Source organism: Salmo trutta, chromosome 23 (genome assembly GCF_901001165.1).
Source record: "Salmo trutta chromosome 23, fSalTru1.1, whole genome shotgun sequence".
NCBI lineage: Eukaryota > Metazoa > Chordata > Actinopteri > Salmoniformes > Salmonidae > Salmo > Salmo trutta.
The window spans coordinates 4464494-4478967 of NC_042979.1; the positions used below are offsets into that span (position 1 = coordinate 4464494).

Below are 14474 nucleotides of genomic sequence, written 5' to 3' on the forward strand. Positions count from 1 at the left end.
CACTCAACATCAAATGTAGCCATAATGACATTTCCCTCAATAGACCCTATAGACTTCAATGTGCTTCTCATGTCCACGGAATCTCTCACATAGGCTGGCAGGGTAGTCACGTGGTTGAATTTTTTTTTTTTTTACATCTCCTCGGTCAAAGCCTATAGAAAAAAAACGACAGCCTTCCTGGGGGATGGTCAAGCTTCTTGTGACTCTTGAGGAGGGTATTGTTGGAGTCGGCTAAAATTTGAACATTGAGATATTAAATAAATGATAGAGAAGAAGCCTTGAATAAGAAGAGTGAGAGAGACTGGGTTTAGGTCAGAAGTTAATGGTTCTCTGTGGGAAGACGGATAGCTTTGGAATGTGTTGGGTGGAAGGGAGGAGAGCAACAGTTGAGATAGGGGAGACAGATGGACATCTGTGGACTAGGGGAAGGAGGGGTTGAGGTCAGGAGGGGAGGTCAGTTCCCCTTATTAAGGGAGTAATCAGGGTTTAGTATCTGGTTACCTTCTTTCTGTTGAACCATAAGATGTAAGGATTGGAGAGAGAAGGAGGAGTGTCCTGTTGGGTTCGACATTTTGAACATTGAGATATTAAATAAATGATAGAGAATAAGCAAAGAATCAAAGGAGAAAGTTAAGGGTTCTCTGTAGAAAGCCAGAAGGCTTTGGAATGTGTTTGATGGAGGAGAGGAAAGCGATGTGTTGATATAAGGAAGACAGATGGATATCTGTGGATTAGATGAAGGAGGGGTTTGGGTCAGGAGGGGAGGACAGAATCTCTTAAGAGAGTAATAAATGTTTGGTATCCTGCTCCCCTCTTTATTCGCTTCCTGTAGAGCCATAACATGTAAGGATTGGAGAGGAGGAGTGTCTTAAGTGAGGTATAAATATCTGGATGGGATAAATGTTGGGCTGTCTCATTATAGCTGTACAGAACCTTTGGGAAGAATTAAACTTGGTTAAAGCTTCTCTAGTGTCCGTGAGTTATTTACTCTGAAAAATAAGAACCTAACAGAATAGATCACAGGCGTAACGGGACTATCAACCTGCATGAAGGTAAACTCCATCTTGGTTATGTCATCGTTATCTAAAAAAAAAAAAAACACTGTAGTCTCTGCCTAATGCTGTTAGTTTTTGAATACCATTGTCAGGTCAGAGGGAAATTAAAGGCGGTGTTCATCAGTCTATGCGATTCTGAATCAAATGTGATATTAGTGGGCCTTAGCCTCAGTCAGTTCTACTGTGGTCGGAGTGTGAGATTTGATTACTGGCTGGATGAAATGTCACTCTTCTCAGAATGGAAATAGCCTTGTAAAATGGACAGTGGAAAAACTGTTGACTTGTGGGTTTTAGGCTCCTGAAATGGCGTTACAACAGCTTGAAACTTGTACTTGTAAATAGATGTCCTGTATGGTTTTGCACATGTATGTATGTATATATATATATATATATATATTTGGGTTTCAATGCGTCTATGAATGACATCCTTGTGCAGGGGACAAAGCTAAGGGCAAGGGGCCAGTGGAAAATGCAAGAAGAGGCTTGAGTCACAGAGTAAAGACAGAATACAACAAGCCAGAGAATGGATGAAGTTCAGATGTCCTGGCCCAGGCCTCAGCAACACTATTTCTCTGCAGCTCAACCCACAACAACAACAACAAACTCTATAAGACAAGTGTGTGACACACATAAGGAAGAAGAGAAAGTAGATGAAAGAAACAGGAAGTGAGAGTACAGTGCCGTGTGATAACAGGAAGAGAAACCTAGCAGAGCATATTGTGTGGTGGAGGTTAGTTGGGTGATTGTCATGAAAACAGTTTTAACCATGGTAGTAACAAATTGAGGTAGTAAGACTGATTTAGAAAGCCATGATGCATCGGCAACACTCAACTATCATTCGGAAGACTAAAATGCCTAGTGTAAGGTACAGTGTCTGATTTGAATTATGTAACTTATCAACCAAATTCTCATTACTGAAATACATCTGGATAAAATTGGGTACATTTTATAAAAAAATTGTACTTTTGAAAAATCGAACTTTTTTGAATAAAACTAAATATGTTGCTGTAGTTTGTCCATAAATCATAAAAATGGTATACTAGTTGAAGTTCACAATTACGGTTTTATTCACCTATGATGCATCATCTAGGAGTAGTAGTCCTTTAACAAATTCATTTAATTCCTTCAGAATGAGGATCTTATTCTCAAACACCCCCTTTACACCAACCTTATTACCGAAATGACTAAAAAGTTAAAAATTGGGAAAAACTTAGAAAACCATTACCTTACCAACATGGAGGCATGAATGGGCTTTAGTGATGCGTTCAATTGTTTACTGACTCACAATGGCTGTCTAAGATTACTTGCATATTGAGCTATAATTATTGCCTATTTTATTAATGAGAACCTTAATTTCGGTAATGGTAATAAGCTAATTCTAATGTATAGTCAATGGGTGTGCTGTGATGGTACTTTCCGGGATGCTGGCCTTCTAGGCAGAGTTCCTCTGTCCAATGTCGGTGTTCTTTTGCCCATCTTAATCTTTTCTTCTTATTGGCCAGTCTGATATATGGCTTTTTCTTTGCAACTCTGCCTGGGAGACCAGCATCCCGGATTCGCCTCTTCACTGTTGATGTTGAGACTGGTGTTTTGCGGGTACTATTTAATGAAGCTGCCAGTTGAGGACCTGTGAGGCATCTATTTCTCAAACTAGACACTAATGTACTTGTCCTCTTGCTCAGTTGTGCACCGGGGCCTCCCACTCTTTCTATTCTGGTTAGAGCCAGTTGGCTCTGTTCTGCGAAGGGAGTAGTACACAGCGTTGTACGAGATCTTCAGTTTCTTGGCAATTTCTCACATGAATAGCCTTCATTTCTCAGAACAAGAATAGACTGCCTAGTTTCAGAAGAAAGTTCTTTCTTTCTGGCCATTTTGAGCCTGTAATCGAACCCACAAATGCTGATGCTCCAGATACTCAACTAGACTAAAGAAGGCCAGTTTCATTGCTTCTTTAATCAGAACAGTTTTTAGCTGTGCTAACATAATTGCAAAAGGGTTTTCTAATGATCAATTAGCATTTTAAAATGATAAACTTGGATTAGCTAACAACGTGCCATTGGAACACAGGAGTGATGGTTGATGATAATGGGCCTCTGGTACGCCTATGTTGATATTCCATTTTTTTATTTTTTTATCTGCCGTTTCCAGCTACAAGTCATTTACAACATTAACAATGTCCACACTGTATTTCTGATCAATTTGATGTTATTTTAAAAATGGGCAAAAATGTTTGCTTTTCTTTCAAAAACAAGAACATTTCTAAGTGACCCCAAACTTTTGAACGGTAGTGTAGATTAACATCAAAACCGCATTATTTTCGCGCTAGTTGGATGTACCTTCAGCAAAATTCCAGTATGATCCTTCATAGCTTGTTCTCCATATTTCTAAATAGAGTGTCAATTTGCTCTCAGCACTTATTTCCATGACTGATCAAAATTAGTTATCATGTCTCTCTTGTCCCTCTGCAGCAGAGAATATGGTGACCAATATGTTTGGAACATTGAATTGCAATAAAATGTCAGTGTCGAATCGCAATACACATCATGTCGGCATCAAAGTACCGTGATAATATCGTATCATGAGGTCCCTTGCAATTCCCAGCCCTATGACACACTGCCCCATATCTGTCTACACTGCAGTATGGAGTAGTTAAACGTCAGAAGGAAAAGGAGGAGTGAGAGATAGAGAGCGAGAGTCAGAGCAAGAGCAATAGAGAGAGCGAGAAAGAGAGCTGCAGGGTGCTTATCAGTGTGAGACCTTCTGAGTGTGTTTGAGAGAGATAGAGCAATAGAAAACACAAAAGCAACAAGTCGACAGCCTGCCGAGGTCGGTGTAAAGTGTATGTACACCCGGGACTGAGGTATAATCTACAGTGCCTTCAGAAAGAATTCACACCAATTGACTTTTTCAGCGTACATTTTAAATTGATATCTTTGGTCACAGGCCTACACACAATATCGCATGTCAAAGTGGACTTGTGTATTTAGACATTTTTACAAAATAATTAAATGAAAAGCTGAAATGTATTGAGTCAATAAGTACTCAACCCCTTTGTTATGTCAAGCTTTATTTCAGGAGTAAAATGTGCTTAAGTCGCATAATAAGCTGCATTATAAGCTGCATGGACTGTGTGCAATAGAGTTTAACGATTGTTTAATGACTACCTTATCTCTGTATCGCACATATACAATCTGTAAGGTCCTTCAGCAGTGAATTTCAAACACAGGTTCAACCACAAAGACCAGGGAGGTTTTCCAATGCCTCGCAAAGAAGGGCAACTATTGGTAGATAGGTAAAATTTAAAAATAAAATAAAATAAGGCACACTCCTCTTTTTCCATCTGTTTAACTACTCCATACTGCAGTGTAGACATATGGGGCAGTGAGTAGTCTCCTGCGTGTCATAGGGCTGGGAATTGCAAGGGACCTCATGATGCGATATTATCACGGCACTTTGATGCCGATACGACACGACACGACACACACACACATATATATAACCCTTTGAGCACGGTGAAGTTACACCCAGATACTGCACGGATACAGGTGTCCTTCCTAACTCAGTTGCCGGAGTGGAAGGAGACCGCTCTGGGATTTCACAATGAGGCCAATTGATACAGTTAGAGTTTGATGGCTGTGATAGGATAAAACTGAAGACGGATGAACAACGTTCTAGTTATTTCACAATACTAACCAAATTTAGTGATCCAAGGGGAATTATGGTAGAAAATGCGTTGCTTCTTTTTGTAATTTTAGTGAGATTGTTGTATTATTTTCAAGCATAGTGGTGGCCGCATCATGTTATGGGTATGCTTGTAATCGTTAAGGACTGGGGAGTTTTTCAGGATTAAAAAAATAAACGGAATGGAGCTAAGCACAGGGAAAATCCTAGAGGAAAACCTGGTTCAGTCTGCTTTCCACCAGACACTGAGTATTCACCTTTCAGCAGGACAATAACCCAAAACACAAGGCAAAATGTACACTGGAGTTCCTTACCAAGAAGACAGTGACGAAGTTACAGTTTTGACTTAAATCTACTTGAAAATCTATGGCAGGACCTCAAAATATTTGTCTAGCAATAATCAACAACCTATTTGACAGAGCCTGAATCATTTTGAAAATAATAATGGGCAAATGCTACACAATCCAGGTGTGGACAGCTCTTAAAAAGACTTACCCAGAAAGACTCACAGCTCTAATTGCTGCCAAAAGGTGCTTCTATAAAGTATTCACTCAGCGGTGTAAATATTTACAGTGCCTTCGGAAAGTATTCAGACCCCTTGACTTTTTCCACATTTTGCTGTTACAACCTTATTCTAAAATTGTAATTGTTTTTCTCCTCAATCTACACACAATAACCCATAATGACAGAGCAAAAACAGTTTAGAAATGCTAATTTATAAAATAAAAAAACAGAAATATCACATTTACCTAAGTATTCAGACCCTTTACTCAGTACTTTTGTAAGTACTTTTGGCAGTGATTACAGCATCGAGTCTTCTTGAATATGACACTACAAGCTTGGCACACCTACATTTAGGGAGTTTCTCCCATTCTTCTATGCAGATTCTCTCAAGCTCTGTCAGGTTGGATGGAGAGCGTTGCTGCACAGCTATTTTCAGGTCTCTCCAGAGATGTTTCTATCGGGCTCAAGTCCGGGTTCTGGCTGGGCCACTCAAAGACATTCAGAGACTTGTCCCGAAGTCACTCCTGCGTTGTCTTGGCTGTGTGTTTAGGGTCATTGTCCTGTTGAAAGGTGAACCGTCGCCCGGTCTGAGGTCCTGGGCACTCTGGAGCAGGTTTTCATCAAGGATATCTGTACTTTGCTCCGTTCATCTTTGCCTCGATCCTAACTAGTCTCCCAGTCTCTGCCGCTGAAAACATCCCCACAGCATGATGCTGCCACCACCCTGCTTCACCGTAGGGACGCTGTCAGGTTTCCTCCAGACGTGACGCTTGGCATTCAGGCTTCCGTCTGGCCCCTCTAACATAAAGGCCTGATTGGTGGAGTGCTGCAGAGAAGGGTGTCCTGTAAGGTTCACCCATCTCCACAGAGAAACTCTAGAGCTCTAGTCAGAATGACCATCAGGTTCTTGGTCACCTCCCTGACCAAGGCCTTTCTCCCCAATTGCTCAGTTTGGCCGGGCGGCCAGCGCAAGGAAGAGTCTTGGTGGTTACAAACTTCTTCCATTTAAGAATGATGGAGGCCACTGTGTTCTTGGGGACCTTCAATGCTGCAGAAATGTTTTGGTACCCTTCCCCAGTTCTGTGCCTCAACACAATCTTGTCTTGGAGCCCTACAGACAATTCCTTTGACCTCATGGCTTCGTTTTTGCTCTGAGATGCACTGTCTACTGTGGGACCTTATATAGACAGGTGTATGCCTTTCCAATCAATTGAATTTACCATAGGTGGACTCCAATCAAGTTGTAGAAACATCTGAAAGATGATCAATGGAAACACTTGAGCCCAATTTTGAGTCTCATAGCAAAGGGTCTGAATACTTATGTAAATAAGGTATAATTTTCTTTTCATACATTTGCAAAAATTTCACTATTTTTGGGGGGGATTTGTCATTAAGGGGTAATGTGTGTAGATTGCTAAGAAAAAATAAATATTTAATCAATTTTAGAATGAGGCTGTAACTTAACAAAACGTGGAAAATGTCAAGGGGTCTGAATACTTTCTGAAAGTAAATGAGATATCGGTATTTCATTTAATCATTTTGCTAAAATTTCTACAAACTTGTTTTCACTATGTCCTTGAGGGGTATTGTGTGTAGATGAGTGAGGAAATCTAGTTAATCCATTTTGAATTCAGGCTGTAAGAACAAAACGTGGAATAAATCAAGGGTTAGGAATACTTTCTGAACGCACTGTACATGAGCGGTTCCCAACCTTGTCCGTTCTGTGGGCCACCAAATTATCATCAAAAACTCGAGGACTACCATTTGTGGAGTCGCAGATAAAAAAAATTACATACAAATATAGTCTATTTTAGCAGTGAATGTAACAAAGGCCTATTATTATTAGAGGTCGACCGATTATGATTTTTCAACGCCGATACCGATATTTGGAGGACCAAATAAGCCGATACCGATTAATCGGACGATTTTTTTCTTTATTTGTAATAATGACAATTACAACAATACTGAATGAACACTTATTTTAACTTAATATAATGCCTCAAATAAATAATTAAACATGTTCAATTTGGTTTAAATAATGCAAAAACAAAGTGTTGGAGAAGAAAGTAAAAGTGCAATATGTGCCATGTAAAAAAGCTAACGTTTAAGTTCCTTGCTCAGAACATGAGAACATATGAAAGCTGGTGGTTCCTTTTAACATGAGTCTTTAATATTCCCAGGTAAGAAGTTTTAGGTTGTAGTTATTATAGGAATTATAGGACTATTTCTCTCTATGCCATTTGTATTTCATATACATTTGACTATTGGACGTTCTTATAGGCACTTTAGTGTTGCCAGTGTAACAGTATAGCTTCCGTCCCTCTCCTCGCCCCTACCTGGGCTCGAACCAGGAACACATCGACAACAGCCATCCTCGAAGCATCGTTACCCATCGCTCCACAAAAACCGCAGCCCTTGCAGAGCAAGGGGAACAACTACTTCAAGGTCTCAGAGCGAGTTATGTCACCGATTGAAACGCTATTAGCGTGCACCCCGCTAACTAGTTAGCCATTTCACACCGGTTACACCAGCCTAATCTCGGGAGTTAATAGGCTTGAAGTCATAAACAGCTCAATGCTTGAAGCACAGCGAAGAGCTGCTGGCAAACGCACGAAAGTGCTGTTTGAATGAATGCTTACGAGCCTGCTGCTGCCTACCACCGCTCAGTCAGACTGCTCTAACAAATATCAAATCATAGTTATTATGTTATAACAGAAATACGAGCCTTAGGTCATTAATATGGTCAAATCCGAAAACTCTAATTTCGAAAACAAAACGTTTATTATTTCAGTGAAATACGGAACCGTTCCGTATTTTATCTAACGGGTGGCATCCATAAGTCTAAATATTCCTGTTACATTGCACAACCTTCAATGTTGTCATAATTACGTAAAATTCTGGAAAATTAGTTCGCAACGAGCCAGGCGGCCCAAACTGTTGCATATACCCTGACTCTGCGTGCAATGAACGCAAGAGAAGTGACACAATTTCCCTAGTTTAATATTGCCTGCTAACCTGGATTTCTTTTAACTAAATATGCAGGTTTAAAAAATATATACACTGCTCAAAAAAATAAAGGGAACACTTAAACAACACATCCTAGATCTGAATGAAAGGAATAATGTTATTAAATACTTTTTTCTTTACATAGTTGAATGTGCTGACAACAAAATCACACAAAAATAATCAATGGAAATCCAATTTATCAACCCATGGAGGTCTGGATTTGGAGTCACACTCAAAATTAAAGTGGAAAACCACACTACAGGCTGATCCAACTTTGATGTAATGTCCTTAAAACAAGTCAAAATGAGGCTTAGTAGTGTGTGTGGTCTCCACGTGTCTGTATGACCTCCCTACAACGCGTGGGCATGCTCCTGATGAGGTGGCGGATGGTCTCCTGAGGGATCTCCTCCCAGACCTGGACTAAAGCATCCGCCAACTCCTGGACAGTCTACTGTGCAACGTGGCATTGGTGGATGGAGCGAGACATGATGTCCAGATGTGCTCAATTGGATTCAGGTCTGGGGAACGGGCGGGCCAGTTCATAGCATCAATGCCTTCCTCTTGCAGGAACTGCTGACACACTCCAGCCACATGAGGTCTAGCATTGTCTTGCATTAGGAGGAACCCAGGGCCAACCGCACCAGCATATGGTCTCACAAGGGGTCTGAGGATCTCATCTCGGTACCTAATGGCAGTCAGGCTACCCCTGGCGAGCACATGGAGGGCTGTGCGGCCCCCCAAAGAAATGCCACCCCACACCATGACTGACCCACCGCCAAACCGGTCATGCTGGAGGATGTTGCAGGCAGCAGAATGTTCTCCACGGCGTCTCCAGACTCTGTCACGTCTGTCACGTGCTCAGTGTGAACCTGCTTTCATCTGTGAAGAGCACAGGGCGCCAGTGGTGAATTTGCCAATCTTTGTGTTCTCTGGCTAATGCCAAACGTCCTGCACAGTGTTGGGCTGTAAGCACAACCCCCACCTGTGGACGTCGGGCCCTCATACCACCCTCATGGAGTCTGTTTCTGACAGTTTGAGCAGACACATGCACATTTGTGGCCTGCTGGAGGTCATTTTGCAGGGCTCTGGCAGTGCTCCTCCTGCTCCTCCTTGCACAAAGGCGGAGGTAGCGGTCCTGCTGCTGGGTTGTTGCCCTCCTACGGCCTCCTCCATGTCTCCTGATGTACTGGCCTGTCTCCTGGTAGCGCCTCCATGCTCTGGACACTACGCTGACAGACACAGCAAACCTTCTTGCCACAGCACGCATTGATGTGCTGTCCTGGATGAGCTGCACTACCTGAGCCACCTGTGTGGGTTGTAGACTCCGTCTTATGCTACCACTAGAGTGAAAGCACCGCCAGCATTCAAAAGTGACCAAAACATCAGCCAGGAAGCATAGGAACTGAGAAGTGGTCTGTGGTTTCCACCTGCAGAACCACTCCTTTATTGGGGGTGTCTTGCTTATTGCCTATAATTTCCACCTGTTGTCTATTCCATTTGCACAACAGCATGTGAAATGTATTGTCAATCAGTGTTGCTTCCTAAGTGGACAGTTTGATTTCACAGAAGTGTGATTGACTTGGAGTTACATTGTGTTGTATAAGTGTTCCCTTTATTTTTTTGAGCAGTATACTTCTGTGTATTGATTTTAAGAAAGGCATTGATGTTTATGGTTAGGTACATTCGTGCAACGATTGTGATTTTTTCGCAAATGCGATTTTGTTAAATCATCCCCCGTTTGGCGAAGTTGGCTGTCTTTGTTAGGAACAAATAGTCTTCATACAGTTCGCAACGAGCCAGGCGGCCCAAACTGCTCCATATACCCTGACACTGTTGCACAGAACGCAAGAGAAGTGACAATTTCCCTAGTTAAAAGAAATTCATGTTAGCAGGCAATATTAACTAAATATGCAGGTTTAAAAATATATATTTTTATTTTACCTTTATTTAACTAGGCAAGTCAGTTAAGAACAAATTCTTATTTTCAATGACGGCCTAGGAACAGTGGGTTAACTGCCTTGTTCAGGGGCAGAACGACAGATTTTTACCTTGTCAGCTCAGGGATTCGATCTTGCAACCTTTCGATTGCTAGTCCAATGGTCTAACCACTAGGCTACCTGCCGCCCCATATACTTGTGTATTGATTTTAAGAAAGACGTTGATGTTTATGGTTAGGTAGACATTGGTACAACGACAGTGTTTTTTTCGCGAATGCGCTTGTTAAATCACCCGTTTGGCGAAGTAGGCTGTGATTCAAAGATAAATTAACGGGCACCGCATCGATTATACACAACGCAGGACAAGCTAGATAAACTAGTAATATCGTCAACCACTAGTGATTATGTTTAGATTGATTGTTTTTTTAAAAAGCCCTGACCTCAATCTTATAGAAAATTTGTGGGCAGAACTGAAAAAGCATGTGTGAGCAAGGAGGCCTACAAACCTGACTCAGTTACACCAGCTCTGTCAGGAAGAATGGGCCAGCTTGTGGAAGGCTACCCTAAAAGTTTGACCCAAGTTAAACAATTTAAAGGCAATTTTACCAAATACTAATTGAGTGTATGTAAACTTCTGACCCACTGGGAATGTGATGAAAGAAATAAAAGCTGAAATAAATCACTCTACTATAATTCTCACATTTCACATTCTTAAAATAAAGTGGTGATGCTAACTGACCTAAGACAGTGAATTTTTACTAGGATTAAATGTCAGGAATTGTGAAAAACTGAGTTTAAATGTATTTGGCTAAGGTGTATGTAAACTTCCATACAGCTCTAGCATATATATATAGTGGATACTGCTATTTCAGCCACACCCATTGCTGACAGGTGTAAACAAATCGTGCACACAGCCATGCAATCTCCACAGACAAATATTGGCAATAGAATGGCCTTACTGAAGAGCTAAGTGACGTTCAACGTGGCACAGTCATAGGATAACACCTTTCCAATAAGTCAGTTGGTCAAATTTCTGCCTTGCTAGAGCTACCCCGGTCAACTGTAAGTGGAAATGTCTAGGAGCAACAGCGGCTCAGCCGCAAAATGGTAGACCACACAAGCTCACAGAATGGGAGCGCCTAGTGCTGAAGCTCGTAAAAATGGTCTGTCATCGGTTGCAACACACTACCGAATTCCAAATTGCCTCTGGAAGCAAAGTCAGCACAATAACTGTTTGTCGGGAGCTTTATGAAATGGGTTGCCATGGCCGAGCAGCCGCACACAAGCACAAGATCCCCATGCGCAATGCCAAGCACTGGCTGGAGTGGTGTAAAGGTCACCGCCATTGGACCCTGGAGCATTGGAAACGAGTTCTCTGGAGTTACGAATCCTGCTTCACCATCTGGCAGTCCGACGGACGACTCTGTGTATGGCGGACACCAGAAGAACCTGCCGAAAGCATAGTGCCAACTGTAAAGTTATGTGGAGGAGGAATAATGGTTCAGGCAGGTCCCCTTAGTTCCAGTGAAGATACATTTTAATGCTACAGCATACAGCATAGACGATTCTCTGCTTCCAACTTTGTGGCAACAGTTTGGGGAAGGCCCTTTCAGCATGACAATGGCCCCATGCACAAAGGGAGGTCAATACAGAAATGGTTACACCCCTCCCCCGCCTTTAACCACCTCTCCCACTATCCTAGTCCCAAACATGTGCCACTTATGACCTTCTCTTTGCCTTATAAAATCCCCATAAAAGAACACAAATGTGCTTATATAATTCCATTCACACTCCCTCTGCTCTCCATCAACTGTTTCACAGACCTCTGGCAAAATGGAGACCCAGCACATGGGGGAAAAGGACTGACCCCTCACTCATGGTGAGAGTGTGTTGTGGTCATGGTTGATTGGATTCAGATCAAAGTTGGTGAAATCTTGGATGAAATTGAAATGCTGTTCAAAATCATAAGTCAACCTACTCAACTCCTTTTGTCAGTTGACTTATGGAGGTTTTTTTTGTTGTATTGTTTATTTGCCCACAGTGTTACACATTGAGTCTAAACACCACCAGAGGCATGCATGAGGTTCCCCCACAACATCATCAACAACTGCTCTGCCCACTTCAAGCCTAGGTACAGAATACGTTAACTGTCAACATGACTCTGCCCAATTAAGATTTTTTTTATTAAAATGGACACTATTTGGAATGACCTATACATTTTTTATACAAATTAATGATCTTATATTTCTTCAGCAGGAGATCATCATAACAGAGGACTCATGAGGATCTGTCTGGACATTGCATCTTAAAGCTAAGTGATAAAGCATTAACATTAACTCGTGGCAAAAATATAAACGCAACATATAAAGTGTTGGTCCCATGTTTCATGAGCTGAAATAAAAGATCCCAGAAATCTTCCATACGCACAAAAGGCTTATTTCTCAAAAATGTTGGCCACAAATTTGTTTACATCCCTGTTAGTGAGCATTTCTACTTTGCCAAGATAATCCATCCACCTGACAAGTGTGGCATATCAAGAAGCTGATTAAACAGCATGATCATTACATAGGTGCACCTTGTGCTGGAACAATAAAAGGCCACTAAAATGTGTAGTTGTGTCACACAACAATGCCACAGCCGTCTCAAGTTGAAGGAGCGTGCAATTGGCTTGCTGACTGCAGGAATGCCCAATCGAGCTGTTGCCAGATCATTTAATGTTAATTTCTCTACCTTAAGCTGCCTCCAACATCACTTTAGAGAATTTGGCAGTACGTCCAACCGGCCTCACAACCGCAGACCACGTGTAACCACGCCAGACCAGGACCTCAACATTCAGGTTCTTCACCTGCGGGATCGGAGACCAGCCACCCGGGCAGTTGATGAAACTGAGAAGTGTTTCTGTCTGTAATAAAGACTTGAGGAAAAACTCATTCTGATTGGCTGGGCCTGGCTCCCCAGTGGGTGGGCCTGGCTCCCAAGTAGGTGTGCCTATGCTCTCCCAGGCCCACCAATGACTGTGCCCCTGCCCAGTCATGTGAAATCCATAGATTAGGGTCTAATGAATTTCTCTCAATTGACTTGTTTCCTTATATGAACTGTAACTCAGTAAAATATTTGAAAATTGTTGCAGGTTGCATTTATATTTTCGTTCAGTATAGATAAGGGATGATTAATCAGGAATTGATGATTTTTGAAAACTTAAATTTGATCAAGACCCAAAACCAATATCCCATTTTACTGATGCAGTTTATTTTTTTGTCTCCTAGGAATTCCTGCGTTACATTACTGGATGGTTGGTGGACAAGCACTCATACACACATGTTGAATTAGCTGAATTAATAAAGTTGAGTCTTGATGCAGTGTTGTCTTTTCCCCCCCATCTATATAAAAGTATATAGGCCTACTGCAGGAATTACAAGTAGGAGTCACGCTGGATACATTTGAGTTTGAATCCTGCATAAATAAAATTGTGCAGTATTGCTCCTGTAGGTTAGTCCTACAAGAAAAATGATCATACTGCAGGTAGTATGAGTAGGATTTCTGTTTGGAACAGTAAGATCCCTGCAGAACTGGTCCTGCAAGACCGTTCCTGCAGGAAATGTCTAAATTAAATTCTGAGGTACTTCCTGCAGGAATTATAAAAATCCTGCAGGATTGGTCCAGCAAACCCATTCCTGCGGGAATCCGGATGGTTGTCCCACAGGAAAATATTCACAAAAATCCTGTGGGATTTCCTGCAGAAGAATAATTTTCTGTAACTTAGTGATTTTTGTACTTTAAAAAGTCAAATAACAGCATACCGCGTTTCCGGTTTCTGGTTGATGACAACAGCCACGCAAATACAACAACAGGTTGTTAGCAAATTACTTTTGTGAAATTGACACATAATATTGATAGAAAAACAAGGCCGTTCGTTGCCACTATAGTAATTTAAAGAGATGCCACTTCGGGTTCTAAACGGTTAATGAGCAAAGTTCAAAAGGAGGCCAAATGAGGAAGTCCAGTACCCCTTTAAAAATACACCAGCTGCGGCACTTAACAACAGCTGCTTAAAATAACAGTAATTGTAAGACTGCCAAGAATAAAGCGTGATAGGAGGAGAGATACACTAGGTCTAAGTACACTGCTCTATATTTTAAGAACAGACCACACTTCCCAACTCTCATGTATACAACTTGTCACTGCCAGTCAAGCACATTGCACACCACGACTGGAAAGAAGCACAACACTGCTGCGTCAGCATTCGCCTAATCAAATTGCCTAATGAAATAATTCCTTCATTAATTCATCT

At 41.6% G+C, this 14474-nt stretch overlaps 1 protein-coding gene and 2 long non-coding RNA genes across 7 annotated transcripts in view; 2 read left to right on the plus strand and 1 right to left on the minus strand.

Moving 5' to 3' along the window:
- Positions 1-14474, minus strand: part of LOC115159121 (tyrosine-protein kinase JAK2) — an 87075-nt gene that overhangs the window by 51073 nt on the left and 21528 nt on the right. The gene's annotated exons all lie outside the window — the stretch shown is intronic.
- Positions 1779-12600, plus strand: LOC115159123 (uncharacterized). 3 transcript variants are annotated; one of them, XR_003868847.1, is made up of 4 exons: positions 1779-1920; positions 12005-12062; positions 12225-12314; positions 12437-12600. It is a non-coding gene; the product is annotated as an uncharacterized LOC115159123 (long non-coding RNA). The 3 variants fall into 3 exon arrangements; XR_003868845.1 differs by having other exon boundaries at positions 12440-12532; XR_003868846.1 differs by having other exon boundaries at positions 1779-1915; positions 12440-12532.
- Positions 13117-13691, plus strand: LOC115159125 (uncharacterized). The gene is made up of 2 exons (XR_003868849.1): positions 13117-13161; positions 13450-13691. It is a non-coding gene; the product is annotated as an uncharacterized LOC115159125 (long non-coding RNA).